A 21,560-nucleotide genomic window follows, 5' to 3' on the forward strand; every position below is an offset into this window, starting at 1 on the left:
TAGATTAAATCCACAGAATAATTTTGAGTTGATTAGATGAATTTAAGATAATGCAAGTTATGTACCATTGAGTACAAGCTGAGTACAGTGCTTGGTGGCGTTTTTTATTTCCACATCCAAAGATTTCTAGTTTTCAAATCTAAGGAATTATGTCCCTTCTAACTCTGAATTTATTTTGTTTTCCTTTATATCAGCAAAGGTGACCAATCTGGTCACACACATCTGAAATATTTTGCATCTTGGATCTCTGAAAAGCTGAACTCATCCTGATCTGCTTACACAGATCAGCTGAAAAGAGATTTTTTTTTTTTTTCTCTTTACTGTACCGCAGTATAGATCCATTTCTCCTGGAAGATCAGCTCTCACAGTAGTGTGAAACCAGTTAGCATTGGCAAGCCATTTCCTCGTTTCACAAAATAGTGCCACTTCTCTGTTGTCACAGATCATTCTCACTCCCCCGTCAGCCAGCTGTCCAAGTGGTTTAGCAGGAAGGGCCAAACTTGTGGACTTAACCCAGACTTAACTTGTGCCTCATCCTCGAAAGCTGTGCATCTGCAAGGTGTCCCCAGAAAGCTGTGACTCAGCTCTCCCCTAGCTCTGTTGTGGTGCCGGACATGTCACACCAAGTTATCATGAGGTGCTGAGCATTGCCCCTCTGGGGTTGTTCTGCACACCGCTTTCCTCCTGGAAAACCTGTTTGCTGGCCATGCAGGTAACCCATTGCAGAAAATTGTATCACAACCATGGGAGCCTGGTACTTGGAGTGAAACTGAAAGAGGAGCCAACACCTACTACTTGAGTTGTACAATTCCATGAATCTTAAGGGTTGAGCAGCAAGTTTGGACCAAAGGTTTTTTTCAAAGAAAAACTGCAAATTCAATATATTTCAAAATTCCACTGATCATGCCATACTGACCTGATTTGCAAATTTTAACCTTTTTCTGTTTTTTTTTTTTTTTCCTCTTGTTAATTCAGTGGGAGCTTTGCCTGTTCTGTGCAGGACTGGACCATCTGTATATGTGTCCAAGTAAAGGCAAAATATTCGTTCTGTACTAAATAAGCTCAATATGTCTACAAACTACAGGGATTTTCAATCCTGCCATTTCTACAAAGTATGGACTTTGCTTCACTGGGGGCCTAATCCTGAATCAGTTTACTCAGTGGGAATGGTGGCATTAAACTAAATGAGAGCACAATCAGACCCTGCATTATTTTAGCCAAGCTAACATGCCACAAAAAAATGTGTTGAATCATTTATTAAAAAAAAAAAAAAGAGAGAGAGAAATAAAACATATGGTTAGATAATTACGGGGAATCACTGAACACCTACACAGGATAGTTGCAAGCATGGAAATACTCGTACACATATTTGAAGTTACACCACAGATTTCTTGGGTGGGTTTCTTTGCCTTGCTATTTTATGTCTGGACAAATAATTTGGATGGCAATTGCTCAGGTAATGTAATCTGAAATCATGTTGCCTGTGTAGCAAACAGAAGTGAAAAGAGAGAACATTTCATTCCTGTCTAACACGAAGCAAAGTTCACAGCTGCAGCGTTTCATTCCAAGCAACACCATTGCCTGTAACGCAGCAAAGCATGGCGGAGGGGGCACTCAAATTATTTTTCTTCTGCCAAAGAGCTAAGGCATGACTTTTCTTTTGGGGGGGGGGTGGCTTCTTATCAACTCCAGAGGATAAAAGCGAGCAGTGTTCCCATACTGCAATAGAAACTGCACTGCCCATTCACTTTGTGTAAGTCCAGCATACTGCCTGCCATGCTTGGAGCCATTATTTTTGTGCACAGTGGCACAGACAGGGAGTGTGAATGTGGTAGTGTGGGATGGGAGGTGACAGAGGTGCAAAGGACTCTCAGACTGACCAGGTAAATCTTCTCAGCAGATCCATTCTCTACTGTGTGTTTTCTTCATTAGTTGCAGGACAGTGATCTGAGGACCAAACCAAGCAAGGTCTAACAACGGTGGGCTAATGCCTATGTATGTCCTACAGAAACTCTTGAGACAGATGAAATCCTGCCACTGAATGATGTCTATCTATCTTCTTTATCTTCTCTAGCACTTAGCCTCTAAAATTTGGTGGAAATTTCAAAAGCTGGAAGTGGCCATTGCACCCTTGAGTAAAATGCTGTCCATATTACAACCAGCCAATTCATGCATTTGTCTGTGAATTCCCCAGTCTCTCATTTAAACGCCATCTCCTTTTTAGGATTATTCACCGAAGTCTTTCACTCTTGACATCACCCACCATTAAAAAATGAATTCGTTTCTCCATGTTGACAGACTGTTTGTGGAGCAGCTCCTCCAGTGGGGGCAGCACAGCGGCTCCCCTGGGTCAGGATGCAACATGGGGGTCAGTGCTGCCAGCTAGCTGCTGCCTCTCCGTGCATGGCACGTATGCCTGCTGCATGGTAAGGGAAGGCCTGGCCGACTGATCTGCTAATACGACAGGGAGGTTTTGAGGCTGAGCAGTTGCACAAGTACCTCCCCCCAACACAGGGCACATTTCTGCCCTTTTCCTCTCTCCTCAGAGCAACCTTCAGTCCCCGCCCGCTCCCCACATCAAGCACAGGTGGGTCAAAAATCAGGCCCAGTGAACACATTTTAGTGAGTGCACAGCACATATTTACACACAAGAAAGAGCTTTGCTGCACCACGCACTTTGATGTCATCTACGCCTGAGCCTCTCTAAAAAATATCCTATCTGAGTAGCTCTGAGCTAACCTGGATGTTTGAATGCAATGTGAACAAATACAGATAGCAACTTCTCCCCTCCGATTTCCCCAAAAGCATTTCATTTCTTTGTGGTTACCTGCATTATATTGGTCTAAGTATCACTTTGCAGGCAGAAATATGTTTTTACATAATCCCTATTTTTTTCCTGATAAACAGTTTTTCTGATATTCTTTTCCAAACCTATATCTGCTAAGAGCCCCCAGGCATGATTCCTCTTGGGCTATTGCTGCTTGAGCAAGGAAAGATTCACAGCAGTGGAGTATCTTCAGGTTTCCTAAACACCTAAAATTTAGTATGGTCTCTCTCTTTTTTTTTTTTTTAAATAATAAATAAATAAAGAAATAAAGTTTTGTCACCTAAGAAAGCCCTACAAATTTTAAACCTCCCTACATTAAAATAGAGCCATCTTCCTTTGAAGACAATACAAAAACCCTGCAGACAGGGTCAGTTATTAGTTTTGCTTGAGAGCAGACCTCCACACCCCTGCCAGCCTCCCTGGCTTGCTGATAGAAATGCTGCTTTCTGATGAGCCAACCAGAGGCTTCAAATGAGAGAGACAATGAGAATTTGGCACATTACCCTGCAAAGTGTGATCCCAACACAACCCAGCTGCTGCTTGGCAAGCGTCTCCAGCTTCGGTACAAGAGACTGCTGTGTCAGTAAGTTCAGGCCCATTTTCCCCCACCATGCCATATGAGCTTTTCTAGCAAGCTCCATCTTAAATGAGAAAATTGTTCGTGCTTGCTCTCACCAGTACTTAGGAAACCTTTCTCTAATTTCAGTCTAAATCCATCCACAGCAGTTTGTATTACCATTTTCGTACCAGACAATCCCTTTGCCTGAAGAGTTCTTCAGCTTCTTTAATTTTTTTTAATATATTTATAGGCAGAAATCTCAGCCATTGCTTTTCTCAGCTAATCCCTTATGGTGTCCTTATCCATAGCAGGCCCTCCTGTCCTTGCCAACCTTGGTAGCACGCTTTGGCATTTGCTTCTGCCTCAGCTCATTTCTTGTTCCTTGGTGAGCACAGAAGGGCACCGCGTTGTGCCGCGTTGAAGCCGAGCTCTTGTCTGTGCCCGCTGTGCTGCCACTGTCTTGTCTCTCCCTTTAGATTGCATTTCCCTTTTCATGACTATGGCATAGTTGTGGCTCAGAGTCACCCTGTGATTACAGGACACCGAAGTCGTCTTCCTCCCCGAGCAGCTCTAAATGCACAGCTCATTACAGAATGTTTTCTCAGTAACAATACCCAACGCTGGTGATTTGCATTAGCTACGGGTTTGGGCTTCCTCCTCTAGAAGAGCCAAGGCTTTGCCATTGACACCAAGTGAAGAACCAGCTCTCAGTACTCGATGTGTTGAGGGGAAAGAAAAAAGTAATGAAATAAAGACAGCCAGAGCTGCGTCGCAGCCTAACGCATTGTAGCACTACCAACCAACACAGGGACTTCTCCTGCCAGCTTGGAAACAAGATCTAAGTAGAGTGCTTCTATTTTTGCATTAAAATGGAAATGGGTGGGAAGGACGTATGGGATTTATCAAGCCAAAGAAATACTTTTTTTTTTCTTTTAATTTGAATGGAATGGAAATGATAATCTTGCAGTGTTAATATGGTGCTGCAGTATTGGCCTTCCCCTTACTTGGCCTTTGGCAGTAAGGATTCAGTTGCAGTGAGGCTGCAGCATTGCAGTTTACTTCCTCACCCAATCTAGCTCTCTCCTAGGGCTGCCCCTCTTTGAATTATTGCACTGCCTGGCACAGCCAGAGGATGTGACTCTGAAGAGAAGAGTTGAGTTTTGCAATGATTTTTTATAGATGGCTAATTGAAAAATATGAATAAAAATGAGCTGCTGGATATTTCATTGCTTAGAGGGTACGACATCTCTGGTTGGTCGAATAAGTAATAAAATGGACTACCAGATAATGCAATTATCTTGATTATTATTGATATTATATTATCTTGATTGCCTTTTTAAAACTATTTCCAGTAAACAGCTGGAGTCTGAAATTATTTTAAAGCACGAAAATGTTTAGTGATTCAGCTACTGAAAGGTCTGTGATAGACTTTTGCATCCGTGTGAAATGCCACTGAAATCAAATGGATCAGGCTAACTGCGTGCATTCAGACCAGCAAACAGCCTATAACCACAAGCAGGATCTGTACCAGTGACGTGTCCTGTGTGCCTGTCTCACAGGGCTGTATTGGCAGTGCTACACACCGCTGTCCTCAGGGCAGCGTGCTACTGGCATGAAGCTTCTGGTTCAGAGAGCTTAAAAAATGATTGCTCCTTTCCTTGAACTGCATACAAGTGACTTCTTTATATTTTTAGTTGGAATGAAAAACACTTTTCTGTTATGTTAAGGTTTGGGGGTGGAGTCCTTTTGTTATTATTATAGTTACTTTTTTTTTTTACAGTTTTATGCTTCCTTGTACTTCTTGGTTTGAGACGGAACCAGTGAAGTGTTTGCAAAAGTCCTGATGGTTGGGAGATCGCTGAACTCCTTCAAACCAAAAGCAGATGAAAAGCTTACAAGAAAAGTTGCTCTCCAGAGGCTTTCAGCCCAATTACAAGGAACTGAGGCAGGTTGAATACACTCAGGGCGATGGATGGAGGGAGGAAACGTTCAGGTACCTTTCAAATATGCAACCAAACAATTTGAGGTTTCCCTGTCACATGTCTAGACAAATGTTTCAAAAGGGTATAAAATAAAAGAAAGAAAAATATGCTGTCTGGGAATTCTTACCCGGTGATTGTTGTGCAGCTGAAAAGCTGGGTAATTCTCTTCAACTGAATAAACATTGGAGGGAGTCTGAGAGCAATTTGGCTCCAGAGCAAATATTGTTACCGAATTCTTTGCACCTGCAATGGTCAGGGAGATGATAATATGCCCTCTACATGTCTTCTTATCCCACACTTTGGAACACAGCCACACAATATCTCACACGTCTGCTACAGCGTAAATGTTTGCGAGGGCAGGACTTCAGGCAAGCCCCTGCTGGTGGGGTTGCAGTATGTTCCACGGCTCAGCCCCTAACACCCGCTCTTGTCTTGGCCTCGAGCAAACCCGACACCCCGACACGACTCGCGAGCAGCAATGCTGCTGCACTGCCACTGCTGCGGCCGATACTCAGCCGGTGCTGTGCCAGCTTTGCACCACGCCGCCCAGCTGGGGTTTGTCGCGGCGTTTACTCACTAAGCAGGTTTAAAAATAATAATGAAGAGGTTAAGGGCTTTGGCTGCCATAGCTTCAGGTACCATTCTACCAGCCTATGCACAGATACCAAGGAAAAACACACTTACCTGGTATAGTATGGCTTGCCGGAGGCTAGGTTGTATTACAGCAGTATGAGTCCTTGGTGCCCTGTCTGACGCAGCAAGATGCATGCCACTAGTGAGGGAGCATCCCCAGTGCGGCTGTGACCTCAGCCTGCACCTACCAGAGGCACACTGGGGATGGGGTGGGCAGCGCTGGTACCACCGAGTCCATAGCAGCAGGAGGAGCCAGGAAATAGGGAAAATGGCTCCATTCTGCTGGGCCAGCAAGGCCAGGGCACAGCTGGGGACACAAGAAGGTGAACTTACACCCCTTCCACAGCACAGGGAGGCCAGGAAGGCATCTGGACCTCTACAAGGGGTGCCATTTGATTTTCTGGACTGTTTCTTAGGAAACACAGGTGCCACAGGACCTCAGTGCCTTGTCTATAAAATGGAGAGCATTCCTATGCCCCTGTCTTGTCACACTGGTCTGCAGCTTAGTGCATCCATCCACCGAGGAGCAGCTGAGGGATTGAGCCACCAAATGCCACCAAGGCAGAGAAACACTCACACCATCATCATGTGGGCTTCACACAACTGGGCTGAAGGTGAAATGAAGGAATTTGGTGTCGGACTCTACTCCGGTCGCCAATGGCCTCCTTCAGCAGGGATTTGAGGACAAAGCAAACAGAAAGGATAAAGAAGAAATGAGATGCGGTTTCTCCTGTTCCTACCTTAGACACACTACGGGATAATGGCTTACACAGCAAGGTATCAGCTTTGTGTGTGTGCGTGAGCTGGAGTCCATCAGCATCGTGGCTGCTCAGGTAACGGAGCTTCAAGACAAATCAGAAATAGAGGATACATTTAATATTTGTAGTATTTTAAAATGTTCCCACTGTAAAACCACTTTTTCACTGGAAGACTCTTAGGCAGATATTTATAAAGAGTTCCTGCATCACATTTGGAGATTAAATTCAGTCCTGACTCATAAGGTATTGGTTTTATGTTACTCTTCCCATATATTCGTCTGTATTTCCTTTAATATTTAGTAACTGCTGTATTTTTTTCTTGTGTAGGGAACTTTTCAAGTTAGTTGCATTTATCAAAAGGACAGAAAAAAGTAGGTACAGTCAATGTTCTAGTAAAATACTTTTGTCCTCAGTACACCAAACTGTCAACACCATAATGTGCCATCCAGCATAGCAGTAGCCATAAAATTCAGCCACTTAGTCTCGTACATAGCCCAACAGTTTGCATTTAAAACAACTGCCTCTTGGCTATACCCCTGTCCCGTAAAACCCCGCATCAGCCACTGCTGTGGGTTTCCCAGGAAAAAAGCGCACGCACACATACTTGAACAAAAAAAAAGTGTACGCACGCATACTTGAACGAGCTAGTACTGAGTTAGCGTAGCTGACTCGCTGTCCCCAAGCTCCATCCCACTGAAAATGAGTGTTTCATATCCATGGGGAGTTTCATAGTAAGAGAAACTCACTACGTGGTACACTTAATGCATTAAAAGAAATTCTGTTTTGGAAGAACTACATGTGCATGCACATGCACAGACATGGCCTTTATCTTCTAGACCAAGGGTCTCGTGGTCATGCCTAGTCCATGTTTTTGATAAGTAAAATAAATCGGACTCCTTCATGTCTGCATCAATAAGCAGGTTTAAGAACAGGTGACAACAAAGCAGTTTGGACTCTCACTGGGAAATAAATGCTAGGTGAAGAGAAAGTTGCACCTTAATGTGAAGACGGTGATGATATTATTAGGAAGGAGGACAAAAAGAGGAGATGATGATGAGTTACAGAGCCCAAATTCAAAGAAATTTATGCCAATTTTTGATAGCTAAGTAGCTGTAAAGACTACCAAGTATTTTCTTAAGATTACTAAGCATATTAGCTGATAATTATTAATATCTGTCCATGAAAATTAACCCCATACAACAGAGCAATTTAATCACTGTGAATCCACATTGGCAGAAAAAGAGTTCTGGTTTTTGTATCACTTGGCTGAGCTAAGTAAATGAAAACACGGGAGATTTGGTTTATCCTCCACAAAGCTTTTGGGACATGATGTGATCAGAGAGGAACAGGACAGTCTTGTGATTAGTTTTGAATGGTGAGAGTCCCGTGCACTAAACTGGGCTTATGAACTATGCTACTTCCAAGCCCGGTTGTGGCATGTATTTGCTGTGGTGGGCAACGAAGCCCCATGAGATGAGACTAATACCCTTGGCCTATTTTGTCCATTTGGACGAGGAGGAGAGGCTCTGGCAATGTAGGCATGTAGTGCCTCCAGCAATACATAAATAAACAATTTAGGAATGAACCTGAACAAACCCTGATGTTTTTTTGCTCAAATGAGGGTGATGTGGAAAGCTCTTACCCAAACCCAATGCATCACAACACATTTTGCTCCTCTCACCACGCTAGCAGACCCAATCAGCCCCAGTAATCTTATCCACCCTGCTAAACCCAACCATTAATTTCTGCTGAAGACATACTCCCACAGAGGCACAGAGTAAATGTGCTTAAGCGTCCCAAGCCAGCGTCGTACCATTGCCATAAAGGAGCAGCCCCATTAGCAGAGCCCCTGCTATATTCAACCCACACTTCCTAACAGTATCACATCATAAAACAATCATGCATCTGGCCCAAATTTAAGGCACAGTTGGCAGTATTTGATACAAGAAAGAAACCAAGGACTGAATTAGTATCCCATGAGGTTGGTTTTTTTCAAGTCACAGATGAAGTGCAGAGCCATGTGGAGAAGTCCTCCATACGCATACTAACCCTTCCCAAACGAAAGAAGGGCTGTCTAGGTTTTATGTTCTTTGAAAATACCACTTCATTACCGCCCCTTTTCTTGTTGCCAGGAGAGTTTAACGAAATTACTGAGGGATGAAACATACTTGAAACATTCTGTCTGGATCATCAAACAGGATTAGTGTATGAATTACACTCAGCGGTGCAGCACACCTGAAGGAGACGGGGCTGGTGGGACTGCACGCTCCCCCGTCTGTCTCCTGTGTTAACAAGGACAAAGCGCAGTGCATGGGGTGTGTGCATGCACATGTTGCTTGTTGGCTACTGGCTGGAGCCTTTGGAGGGGAAGGAGAGGAAGAAACCAACCAAACCAAAGTGCTTGCTGCTCAGGGCCGCCTGAACCACGGCACTGCACTTCGCTGCTCCTGACACGGAGTCTCGCTTTTGGCAGAGGCTTGGCCAGTGCTAGTCTGGCTGTGCCATAAGCATGGTGCATGCAGCTGGAAATCCCCACCGACGCACACCCGAAGGGACTTGCCTCGCTGCCGGCGCACCAGGTAAGGCAGCGGGCCAGGTGAGAGCCACACGCTCTGGGGAAGCTCGTCTCTCCAGGCCTTACCTCCTCACCAGCAAAGTCCACGCTCCTTTGCAGCCTACTGACGTGACAACCACCAGTTAAACCTTCAGCAGTGAATAGCTCACCCTGCCTTCTCCTAGGTAGTATGGTGGTTCCAGCTCCTCACCAGGTAAACACTCTTCCTACTGATCTTTCTTTAACCCATCAATAAACTGCACGGATTATCCAGAGCTTGCACATTTCATGTGGCACAGGATGCCATTGGTCTTTGCTCTTCCAGTGGCCCAGGCAGGCGGGGCTGCCTCATTTATTAATACCAGTGTTTTAGGGTGGTAATTTTTTTTTTCGTATTTTTCTCATCACTTTTCACTAATGGGTTACAAAAATAAAGCTTTATACATATCTGTGCTTAAGAAGAACAATCTTTCATGTAAAATGCATTTTACAACATCACATAGCTCGGAATCCAAAGCTGCTGCTGCAGAACGAGATGGCACGGAGGGTTTCTTCTTTTGGGTCAGTATTTCTGGTAGGCACCTGAAAACCAAGGCAGCAGAAGCAAGAGCCTGCATTGTGTTCAGTCAGCGCTATTCCCTGTGTGCTGAGGCATATTTAGGTTTGGAGCAGGGAGTTTGTAAATTCAACACAGGAGAAAAAAAAATGACTTTCACAAAGATGGCCCACATGACTTAGCAACGGGTGTTTCCAACCTCAGCAGCATCACCTCAACCAGCAGCTGGACTTTTCAAGTTGAACAGCACATCTACCAGCCATTGCTTTGAGATATGTATGGGGGAGAAATACCTGCCAGCTGCAGCGATTTTTGTCTGTAAACATTCATTTGTGAATGGAACGGGACTGTTCCAGCTGCAAGGACCCCATGCAGCCTCCTTCCTTTGTACTGAACACCCACATCTCCAAGTATCCATGGGGACATGCGACGCTGAGAGGAGGAAACAGTAAAACAAATGCAGCTGGTGTCACACTGTACTCTTTCAGCTGAATTAACTAAATCAACTAACTGATGATTTTAAAAGCTATGAATTCTCATTCATCCCAAGGATCAGGCTCAACTGCTTGTCCTTGTACAAACCGCAGGGCTTGGTTCTCCCCATCTTTGTGTGTCCAGTAACCAACCTGCTGCACACACTGAGCAGGTGAGCGCTGAACGAGAGGCAGGCATCATCGGGGATAGGAGAGGCAGAAGAGATCAGCAAAAGGGAGGCTGAGGAAAAGGGCCCGCTTCACAAGTGATATAAACCAGAGACCCCCCCCATGCTTCCCATCACCAGCTGGAAAGCAGGGACCAGAACCTACATCATCACCCTTCCTTGTCTGCTTTATGCATTTTTCCTCCATACGCTCTTCAGGATAGGGACTGTCTTTCATATGCATGTATACATCGCCCAGCATAAAAAAGATCCCAAACCATGCTCCGAGTCCTGAGACTGCACTGTAATAGTAATTGCTTGATTTCAGAGGTTTAATTCAGGTGTAACAGCCATCCAGTGCTGCCAGACAAGCTATTGCAAATTGCTGCTGTCCACTGAGACAAGACGAATGTTCATTAATCTACAGCATTTTTTACTGTCTTGTGTTTTTTTAATATCTCACTTGTGATCTCTACTTAATGGCCTAGCAAGTTCCCTTGCTGATTACAGTTATTTAGACCGCCCTAGCAGCCCAAAGCATTTATGGTCAGTGTAATTTAAATCTCTTTGTTACAGTCTTAGGAATCTCCTGAAAATAGAAAGTAAAACTAATGGGAAACACAAATGTTTTATAGATTATATGCATGTCTTTAAGAGGTAGTAGCCAGCTAAGCAGAAGGTAGGGGAAAAAAGCAGAGATCAAAATCTAGGTCAGAACAAATGCTGGGCAAGAGCCCATGCTGTCAAGTCCGAGGCCTCCCTCAAGAGAAAGAATGAAAAGAATATATATTTTTTTTAAAGGAGGAATAATGGTCTTTTCAAACATCCTATGTTCGTAAAAAAGACATTTCAGAAATACCATTGCTCTATCCATTTCTAGGACAACCACTGTTACCACTAATTTTACAGGTGCTTCATTACCTGTGCTGCAGAGTGAAGTCCACAAAGTGCAGCCCAGGAAGCTCCATCTGAACGTGAGGAAAAACTTCTTCACTGTGTGGGTGACAGAGCACTGGAGCAGGTTGCCCAGAGAGGCTGTGGAGTCCCCTTTCCTGGAGATACCCAAAAGTCGCCAGGACACAACCCTGGGCAACATGCTCCAGGGGACCCTGCTTGAGCAGGGCGGCCGGACTAGGTGATCTCGAGTCCCTTCCACCCTCAACCACTCTGATTTGTACTAAGCTACACGCATGGCAGCTCAATTGTCAGGTCCCAAGTATTGGGGTGCAGCAGCCTTTACACCTGAAGGTGAGCTTTAGGGTTGCAGGAGTACCCAGCAACAGCCACGGGAAAGGGCAGGCAGTGGGCGCAGCCTGCCAGCACATGTAACAGTGGAGGCCGTGCACCAGCAAACACCTTTGCCGTGCCTGCTGCTGCCCACGGCTGGAAGCACCCTTGAGTGCAAGCGCTGGCCTTCCAGGTGAGGAGACAGCAGCCACAGCCATTTAAGACTGGGGTTAATGCTTCGCTGAAGTCATGGCCTTAGGCTACACTTCTCAAATGTGGCAGCGTAATTTTAAAAGCCTCACTTTGAGAAGTAACTTAAGCACTTAAATGGTAAGTCTTAGTAGCTTACAGTGAGATTTACACCCTTAACTGCCTTCGGTTACTCTTGACATGGCTCCAGCCATTTCACTTGTCCCACTGAGCGACCAGAGCTTCTGGGCAGGGACTGCTGCCTCTCGCTCCATGGTGGGTTTTCACTTCATGCCTAAATCCCTGGCCCCTCTGGGTGCCAGCATGTTCGAGGTAAGAGCTGCCCTTTTTATTGTGGGGCTGATGCTGTGATCTGTATGGAGCTCCCTTTCCTTTTGAAAGCCAAGGCAGAGCAGCCCACCGTCTTGGTGTCAAATCATTCTCGAGTTGAGTGGGATATGTGACTTGACACACAAAATACCAGTATTTATGAGAGGAACTGGCCACAGTGTGATCATAAGAACATACCAACGTTGTAGCTCCCCACCCTTTGATCTTGGTGCTTTAATGATTAATTAGTGCTAAAGTACTGGAAAAATACCTCACTTGAGGCAGTTTAAGCTTCTCTTTGTATAGATAAAAACTGTGATTCACATAAAAGGATAACCCGGAAATGCAAGACAGAGAGGGTGAGATTAAAGCAGAAGCCTCTGTTCACATGCAGATGTTTGCCCAACAGGACAAATTGGAGACTCTGTTGGGCTTTAGGGAGCATTTCCATTAAACTGCCTACATTTTCCAGTCCGCAACTTGCATTGCAAGAAAGGCTAACTGTCAGTGTAGAGGGAAATTTGTCCCTTAGAAAGATACATATGTGTTTGAGGAGATTTGAGCTTTAAAGAAACATCACATCCTATGGCAGTTTGCAGAAAAGTAATCCTTGCCTCGAGCATTTGAAAAGAAGCCATTTCCCCCTTCTGCCGTCGCAGCTGCGTGTGTAAATGTTTCCAAATATGCTTCAGGCTCTAAGTCCCACTACCACCAGTGCTCAAGACGAAGCATAACGTGGGAGGGAAAGCTTTTTCTTGCTCAATCCTGCAGAGTTTATACATACCACACCAAAAAATCTGGTGCTGACCTTTTCAGAGGCAATGCACCCGGTTATACCCCTGCACTCCCCCTTCTTGTCTGGCTGACCATGTACCCCTCTGGGTGCAAACGTTCAGGGATGCAGAAGAGGCCAAGACCATGCAATCTAATCAGCAATGGTTTATGCGCCTCCCCAGCCAAAAAAACAGGCAATGTGGAGGGTCTGTGAACCAAAGCTGACCATAGTGCGTCTTCTTTTAACGAGCTGTGGCTCACATCCCACCAGCAAAGGGCTCGGGATGGGGCTGTGCCTCCAGGCTGGTCTTCCACCACTGGCTGCTAGTATGAGCAGTCACAGCTTCCTGGGGAGGAGCACGTACAGCCATGTACGTGGCCAAACAGATAGGGAGACTCTTCTGAAATGGAGTAACACACAGCACTTAACCTGAGTCCAGCTCAGCACTGAAAACACCTGGTTTATGGCACATCTGTAACAGCACACGTGGAGACTGCTGCTTGCAAAGCGCTACTAAGCAAGTGGAGTTGACATTTTTCAAGGCAAAAATCAGGAAAGGTTTGTTTGGGTCTTCTAAATAGACAATTCTAAATGAAATGGTTGACTTTGACGCTATAGCAATGAAATGCTTTTGTGAAAGATGCCGTGACACCACGTGCAGTTTGGACGCTGCCCCCCCACCCCCCGTGACTGCAGCCAGGCTGTTGGTCTCAGGGTTGGCACCGTGCGTCTTGGCTCACCCAAACCCCAGCAGTGCAGAAGGACCGGGAGCACAAGGCACTGGAGCTGTAGTGCCATTTGGTTTGCTGGTGCACGACTAAATGCTGGACACTTCCTGGGAATATTTTATCCCTTTACATAATCTGTTCCATAAACACATCACTGTAGCAAAATTGTGGTCTTCTGGGGAAGAAAACAAACGCTGACTTTCTCACAGGACAGACATTCCAGTTTTCACTTCCCATTTGCCAGTGATTTTAGGATTCATTTCTCCATATATTCGATGTTTCCATCCATAGCAAGGGTGTGGGATAACCCTTAATTGATTTGCTTTGAGATCATCACATCAAAGCTGCCCTTGAAGTACAGATCATTAGCGTTGTATTGGCAGAAAGTAGATTTTAATATTAACTAGCAGAGCTACTGGAAGTGCTCTTGGTGGAACCTGAAAAGCAGAAGAACTGGCCAGGCTTTGCTTTCATTACAAAAATTGAAACGGAGCACAGGTCTGCTAAAAGGGCAGCTAAACCTCCGAGGTGAATCACAGCCCATGGTTAGGTAGCCTAGGGGCAAGGCCAGATACATTATTATACACCCGCATCACATGAAACAGGAAAATTGTTTTATGGTTTTGACATCCAAAACCACTTGGCTTTAGATGAATTCCACACAACTCCCAAATTGAATCAAAATCTGAGGTAGGAATACAGAATTCATAGCCTGTGTAATGACAGATCTCTGCTCCCAGAGCTTTGATCCTGTCTTGGGTAAGCTGAAGAGAAAGGTTGGTATAAATAGCGTTAGCTAGAAGAGAAGAACTCCAGCTAGGAGGATTTCTGAGCATGCAATGTCAGTTGTGTTATGGGTTTTGGAGAGCAAGGATCCCGTCCTCCCCCAAAGCAGGACATGTACCTGGGCAAGGCAGAAACCCAAGGCCACTGATCTCAGTCAAGCAGGGTCCTCGCTTCCACCCTGAACTGCCACTCATTGGGCATGGCAGACACCAGGCTGTCTGCTCAGCCACAGACATAGGGGATAAGGCAGGGTGCATGCATCTGCTTGCTGTCTTTGTCCCTTCTCCTTTTCTTCTCCTCCCTCATTTCTATCTTGGACCCAAGACTTTGTCCCTCCAACCTGTCAAAAAACAAATTTCAGCTTGAATGATGAAAATGCCAGCATTTTCTAAAGACGTGTGAAAGAAAGATGCCTGAAAAGTCTGGAAATAAGCACCTGAAGATCCTTATGTACACAGCAGCAGCAGCTATAGCTCGCAAAATTGGATGAGATGTGCAGGCTGGAAAACGCAATGCATCTTCTTGCACTGCAAGGTAAGCAAAGGAAACGAGTCCAGGAGAGGGTACAGGGAGACACAGAGTTACAGGCAACATCAGCTGGGCAAGGACCTCTGTCATTCACCTCCAGGAGCAGCAGTCACCTCCAAGCCTGGTTAACACCCTACGAAAGCAGAAGGTGCCTGTACAGAGCAGACGCAGCTTTTATCATCACAGGGATGAGGACAGCAAGGACAAGGTACACCTGCAAAGAGGAGTGGCAGCACAGGGACTGCACAGAGTGTGCTCACCTTGCCCTGTCAGCTCAGGGCTGCTTGTGGTCATCAGGAAGACCCCGAGCTCGGCTCCACTTCCAGCTCCCCCCACCACAAGGAGCCTCCCGGCCCTTTGGAATAGAGGGGGCCAGCATCAGCCCCCATGCTCAGCGTCTCTGCCTCGAGGCCGTCCAGCCCCAGCTCCTCCTGGTAGCTCCATCCGGGTGGGATCTGAACCTGGGGGTCTGGAGGGAAACTTGAAGTCTGGCAAATGCCTCATTCTGCCGGATTTCAAAGAGGACACCTCTGCAGGGCTGGGAGTCGATGCTGAAAACAGGTCACTGCTAATAAAATACAAATGCTTTGCCCTAAAATAGTGAGCAGTGCATACAGAACTGGAGTAAACAGAGACAACACTTCTTAATTCAGCTCTCAGTGCTGTTTACCCCTTAGGATATCCCAACAATGTTTCCTTCCAGGGGTAACTACGAGGAGATATCTACACATCTGCCTGGCTTGCGAGGATGTCAGGAGAAAAGCTCCCAACAAAGAGCTGTATCTTACCTCACACCCTAAATGTAGAAAGCCTCGGGGCATTGGCATACCTTTGTGAGGAGCAAATTCCTAAGTCGAGGGCTCTCTGCACAGGAACACCCTATCCTCCAGCACCGGCACATTTAATCCTCAGCCCTATCAGGCAGCACTTCCCACCACCCACAGGTCCTGGGTGATGGAGTGACTCCTGTTAACACCGCGCACACCGCTGGCAGCCAGCTCGTTGTGCCAGCGAAGCTCAGCCCCAAAGCAGTGGAGCAAGATTCAAAGAGATCCAGGTGCGCCTGTGTCACACGGGCAAATTTTGCAGCCCTGTAGTTCCCCACCTCTGTTTCTCAAAGGAACAAAAAAAAAAAAAAAAAAGTGATTGCCTGGTTAGCACATCCAAGGAGCACTCTGACACCTCTAACTGTAAGCCTGGGACCACTCACTATTTTTCTTTTCCGGACTTAATAAACTGGGATCTGCCGGTATTGTCAGAAAATCCAAACACTGATCCTTTAGCTCAGTTTTGCAGTTCTGGTGTTACATATTCTATGTGTCCTTGTGTGCTTCCTTGGCATGAATTTATTTGAATAGTCCCTTTTTTTGTGCTGGTTATCTTCAAGAGTTTTATCAGATCAATCCAGGCTAGTTTTGTAAATGAATATTAGTAAGGCAAGATAGCTTTTCCGCTGTATTTGGATGGGGTTGGTATCCATATTCATTTATTTTTTTAGGCTCAATCCAAAATGAAAGGCAACTCCTGCCCTATTTCAGAGGGACAGAGGAGTAAAATAGAAAGATAGTTCCAGAAGCTGACGTGGACCCAAACTTGCACTGCAGAACCAGAGCTCATTTTGTCTGGTGGGGGACTCTGGAATGTCTGAAAACTACGGAAGGAAAGAACCCCAAACCCACCAAGAACAAAACCAGGAAAACCATGAGTGTCCAGCTCCTGGGTGGACCCAAGGTGGTGTGGACGCTGCAGGCAATCTCCTCACCAGCACCACGTCTCAGCGCGTTGGAGAGCTCAACAGCAGCCCGCCAGAAGCTATGATGGGCTACCCAAAAGGACAAAGTCCAAAAGGCAGGAGGAGAACCAGGTGTCGGCGGGGAGAAGCGCACTCCCCTTGGGCTGCCGCAGGCAGACTGGTTCAGTGACTGTTTCATTTGCTTTTCCCTGGCCCCCGCATGCCAGGTGCTGCCCCTCATAACCCTAATCTGTCCCCATGGTGGAGCAACTCATCCTGGCTTCCTGCACAACTGCGCAAGCGGCTTCTGCACTTTCATTACGATCAAGAGAAGAAAGATGATCTCATGGCCGCAGGTAAGGATTAGAGGCTGGTATCTGTGTCCTATTTCAGGCTACGCTGTTGGGCAAATCATTTAAACTTTCCATACTTCCTTGTGTAGAAACTTTACATTTGGAGAGGAGGAAATCAGCATACTTCCTTCCCTCTTTGAATTAAGTATGTGTCAATTCTTTGTGAGATGCAAAGGGATCGAAAGCCCACACAAACACGCCTGCAGATGCTTTTCTCTGGATTCTATAGCTAGAGGGTCCCATTGAAATGCAAATGCCAGGCCCTTCCCAATTACACACAGTTCTCGTTCATATACCTCGGATAACCTAAGCTAAAGGAAGTGGAATAGTCTCTATGGAAATAACCATCCCATTCAAAACTTCACCTATTAAAACTGGTACCTGTAAGTGCATCTGGAAAGGCATTGCTGATTGCACAGCACCTGTGTGACACGAAGCCAGAGGGAAGTGTCTCCTGACACAGGCGGTCCTGTGCTGCCTCGGGAGCACTCGGGGGACCGCCATGGCCATAACCTGCCCCCAAGCTGGCGGTGGAGGCACAGGGGCACGGCCGCTGCGTGTGAAGGGAGCCGTCACAGCCTGGTAAAGCTGCTGCTTCCCACCTCGAGCTCTGGCAGTGTGCTTGGACATAGCAGAGGCACAGGCTGGAGCCTGCCTGCAGGAACCCCGCGGTAGGAAGCTCGTAACAGGAAAAAATCTGGCTTTCTGTCTCCTGTCATTGAAGCTGGGTCAGAAAACTGGATTTGCATGCATGTGCATCTAAAACACAAAGCCGGTACATGGATGCAGCTCTGCCAATCCCATTTTAACCCAACTCAAGAATCCAGCTAACAAAATCACTTCTGGTCCAACTCAGCCCTTCAGGGTGTGGGGGCATTGACCACAATATATCAAAGGAAAGCCACCGCTGTTTTGCAAAACCTAGGCTTATTTCTCCCTACTGGTGTCCCATTTCAGCTACAGAAAATTGCTGTCTAAAGGTGCAAATACCATTTTTTGTCAGTGTAACAACAAACAATGCACACTTGCAGCTTGTTTAATTAAAGGGGCTAATTTCCTTCAATTGTCTGTTCAGGCATCACACAGGTGTTCTGTTTCAGAGCATATTAGTACATGGTGCTCTGAGCCTGAAAGCTAATTTTTAACTTAACCTAATAATGTCAGAAATAATGACCCGTGATTACTGCCTTGTGAATCAGACCCTATGATACTTAAAATAATTAGCATCAAAGCCTAACTGGTAGCTTGCTAAATTCATTATCAGCCATAAACCATCAGCGCTGAGCCCAACTTTATATTGAATGATGGCGCAGGCTCCCCCCGCCTCTTGGAGGCAGCTTTTTAACACATTTAATTTAGAAATGTAGTTAAAGCTTTGGCTACCGATCCTTCTTGAAGGAAGAAACCGTGGTGCTAGTACCAAATGCCATTTGATTAAAAACAACCAGCTATTTTATGTGGCTCCTGTTGTGTGTGGAGCAAGGGTTTCTCAAGGCTTCTTCATCCCAAGAAGTTATCCTCATGCCTTTTGCACCCCTTCTTGACAGCCAGCCTTCCCACCAGGGTCAGATGCAGACACAGCTGCCTCTGGAAAGCCTGCCCTGGACGAACAGACATGGGCACACAGCTGGGGCTGGTGGCTTCAGCATCCATGCCAGCAACCTCAGCTGGGAGCCAAGGAGGCAAAGGCTGCCCTGGACTGGCAGGGTTACCAATCCTATGTGTGTGCCACAGAGCAGAACAAGCCAAACGCCAGTCCCTGAGAGCTAAACGAGATTTCCTGTGTAACCAACCAGTAGGACAGCTACCCTGGTGAAGAGCGTGTAGTTGTTGTTAACATCTGCTGAGTCCAAGCTGAGATCTGAAGCTCAGTCTATGCTTGAACCTTCTCCAGGTGCTCAGATTTCCTGATGTAGATCTGCCTGACAAACAACAACAACAACAACAAAGGCCCAAAAACAAGCTGATGATTTGGAGAAGAATTTCCTCCTCGCATCCAGGGAAGTTCAGAGAAGAAAATCACTCGTCTGGGATGTACAGCTGATAATACCTTCTCACAAGTGTTCCCACCCACAAAACAAATAGCAAAACCCATTGGCTTTGGGGTGTAAACCAAATTAGAAACAGGGATGGGAAACCTACCAAATACCCACAAGGAGTTTGGCTAAAGGACTCTGATGCTCCTGAATATTTGACTTGATATTCTCCCACTAAAAATCACAGTGAGTCCAAAGCCTAAGGAGTCACTTGCTTTAAAAATGCTATGTTAGGCCTTCAAACCTGTTTGGAAGTTTGTGAAAATTTTGTTCTGATGCTATTAAAAAAAAAAAATCCTCAATCACAACCACTTTGAATGCCAGAGGTCCCTAATGTCCCAGTTCTCCTATTCATCCCAGCTGCCACATTACCACAGCCCCATATGAGCAAGTCCCTGTAAGACCAGTCATGGCCAGCAGCTAGGAGAACAATCACTAAGGAAAAAAAGATATATCCTGGACTGAAGAGGTTAGAAAATATTTTTGGTGACTGATCATGATCCTGTAGGTCACTGCTGCTTTTGTTAGGGCCTAGCATTGCCAAGCAGGCTGTGCTGCAGGAGGCTCTTGGAGCTCACTTGAGTTCATGGAAGATCCCAGAGGAGGTTTTATATGATTATGACTGTTTCCAATATTCACCCTGGAGTATTAGAATTTTATTTCATTTCTATTATTAATTACATTTTTGACTACCCTTTAGCTGTACTGGGAGACATTTTTTTGCAACATCATTAAATAAACCAGCAAAAATAAAGTGCTTTGCTGTTAAGTGAAATGACTCTGTTAGGCTTTCATCTCTTTTCTCCTCTCTTTAGGCTTTGGGCTTTTTTCAATAATTTATACTCTTTTTTTCCAGCAAGAAAAAAGAGAAGAAGAATGGAGGGGGAAAGAAGAAGATGATAGTCACTGTCTAACCTTTTTTTGACAGAAAGCAGGTACCTCTGTAGACATAGGTCATCAGCATCTCAGAAAATTGTCCAGCTAGTTTTGTTGTTTTCCTGTGCCTTCACGCTGACCAAAAGAGAACCTTTTTTAACCCCAGCAGCTTGTCTCCAAAGGCGGGGAAGTGACCCGGACACCATGCGGGTTGACAGGACCAGCGTAAGTCACCACTGTCCTGGTATTGCTGAAGAGCTGCAGTCAGTGCTGCTTTACAGGCAGCAGCTGCTAGAAAATTATCTCTCCCTGGGCCCAATCATTCCCTGGTGTCATAGGGCTGATCCTGGAAGCCAGACTCTGTGCCTATGTCTGGTTTTGTCCCAGGCTGACATGAGGTGAGAGCTTCTGCTAAGGCTAACACGTGATGAATGTGAAAATGACAACTGTTGTATGGTCCCTTCTGGTTTGGTTTTGGTTTTGTTCTTGCTTTTGGTTTTGGTTTTGTTCTTGTTTTTGTTTTTTAATCCTGTGGACATTTAGCCTGATTTGAGTGCTAGAGCACCAATAATTTCAAATAAGTGGACGGCCCCCTGACAGTGTCCAGGGCTCCCAGCCAGCGCCTCCCACACAGCCCCAGCTGCTCCGAGGCTTCCTTCCCTCCAGACCCATCTTCTGCGACGCCTCTCGGCCAAGCAGCTCCTCTGCCTTCCTTGCTACTAGGTGGAGCTTAGAGAACTTCACCTGCCCTTGCAAGTCGGCGAGCAATAAGCCTGCAGTTCCCTGCAGGGCTCCAAAACCTCCTGCGAGGGTGGAGCAGGAAGAGGCTCCTGCAGCCCTCCTGCCAGCTGCCGTGGGAGAGGTGCAGCCCAAGGAATGGCAGCCGGGCGTGGGGAGGGAAATGGATGCTCGGAGCAAGGCAGGTGAAAGGAAGGGGAAAGGAAAGGAAGGAAGGGTGAGAGCGAGGCAACAAGAGACAGAAAGACATTTTTAGAGATAATAATTTGGTATTATCTAACTACTGGGATTGCTTCTGCAGGGTTTTATTTGGGCTGGTATGTGCTGAACAGGAGTAAGTACACTATAAGTACATCATCAGAACACCACTAGAAGGAAAATGAAGACCAGGTCTATGGTTCACCTGGAAGGAGGAGGGTGGATATGCACATAGATAGCCTATGGAGGAAAAAAAATGGCTCTGAAGAGTTTGGCATCAACTCCTCCCCACAAATCAATCCCCACAAATGCATTTCCAGCCTGTCTGCAGAGATCTTTGCATGTTCCATATACAAAACTGTACCAGGAGATATATGCAGGACTCCATGACAGTCACACAGTATATAAATCCCACTTGTTTCCCTCCACACAACATGATGTAACCTAAAAGTTACTCGTTGCAACTTGGTAGATTGTATGAAATGAAAACCATGTGGCAGAAATGCAATCATTTCTGTTGCTAAAAGGCACTGCCCATGAAGACCACCTTGCTCA

The 21,560-nt window shown here is 45.9% G+C and overlaps 1 long non-coding RNA gene across 1 annotated transcript in view; it reads right to left on the minus strand.

The window, feature by feature from the left end:
* Positions 1 to 3,974: 3,974 nt before the first annotated feature.
* Positions 3,975 to 21,560, minus strand: part of LOC118251108 (uncharacterized) — a 50,692-nt gene continuing 33,106 nt past the window's right edge. Inside the window, exons 2-3 of the long non-coding RNA XR_004779662.2 lie at positions 6,771 to 6,843; positions 3,975 to 6,666 (exon numbers count right to left, since the gene is read on the minus strand). This is a non-coding gene — a long non-coding RNA (uncharacterized LOC118251108). The remainder of the gene's footprint in view (positions 6,667 to 6,770; positions 6,844 to 21,560) is intronic.

This window comes from Cygnus atratus, chromosome 3, assembly GCF_013377495.2.
Source record: "Cygnus atratus isolate AKBS03 ecotype Queensland, Australia chromosome 3, CAtr_DNAZoo_HiC_assembly, whole genome shotgun sequence".
Taxonomy (NCBI): domain Eukaryota; kingdom Metazoa; phylum Chordata; class Aves; order Anseriformes; family Anatidae; genus Cygnus; species Cygnus atratus.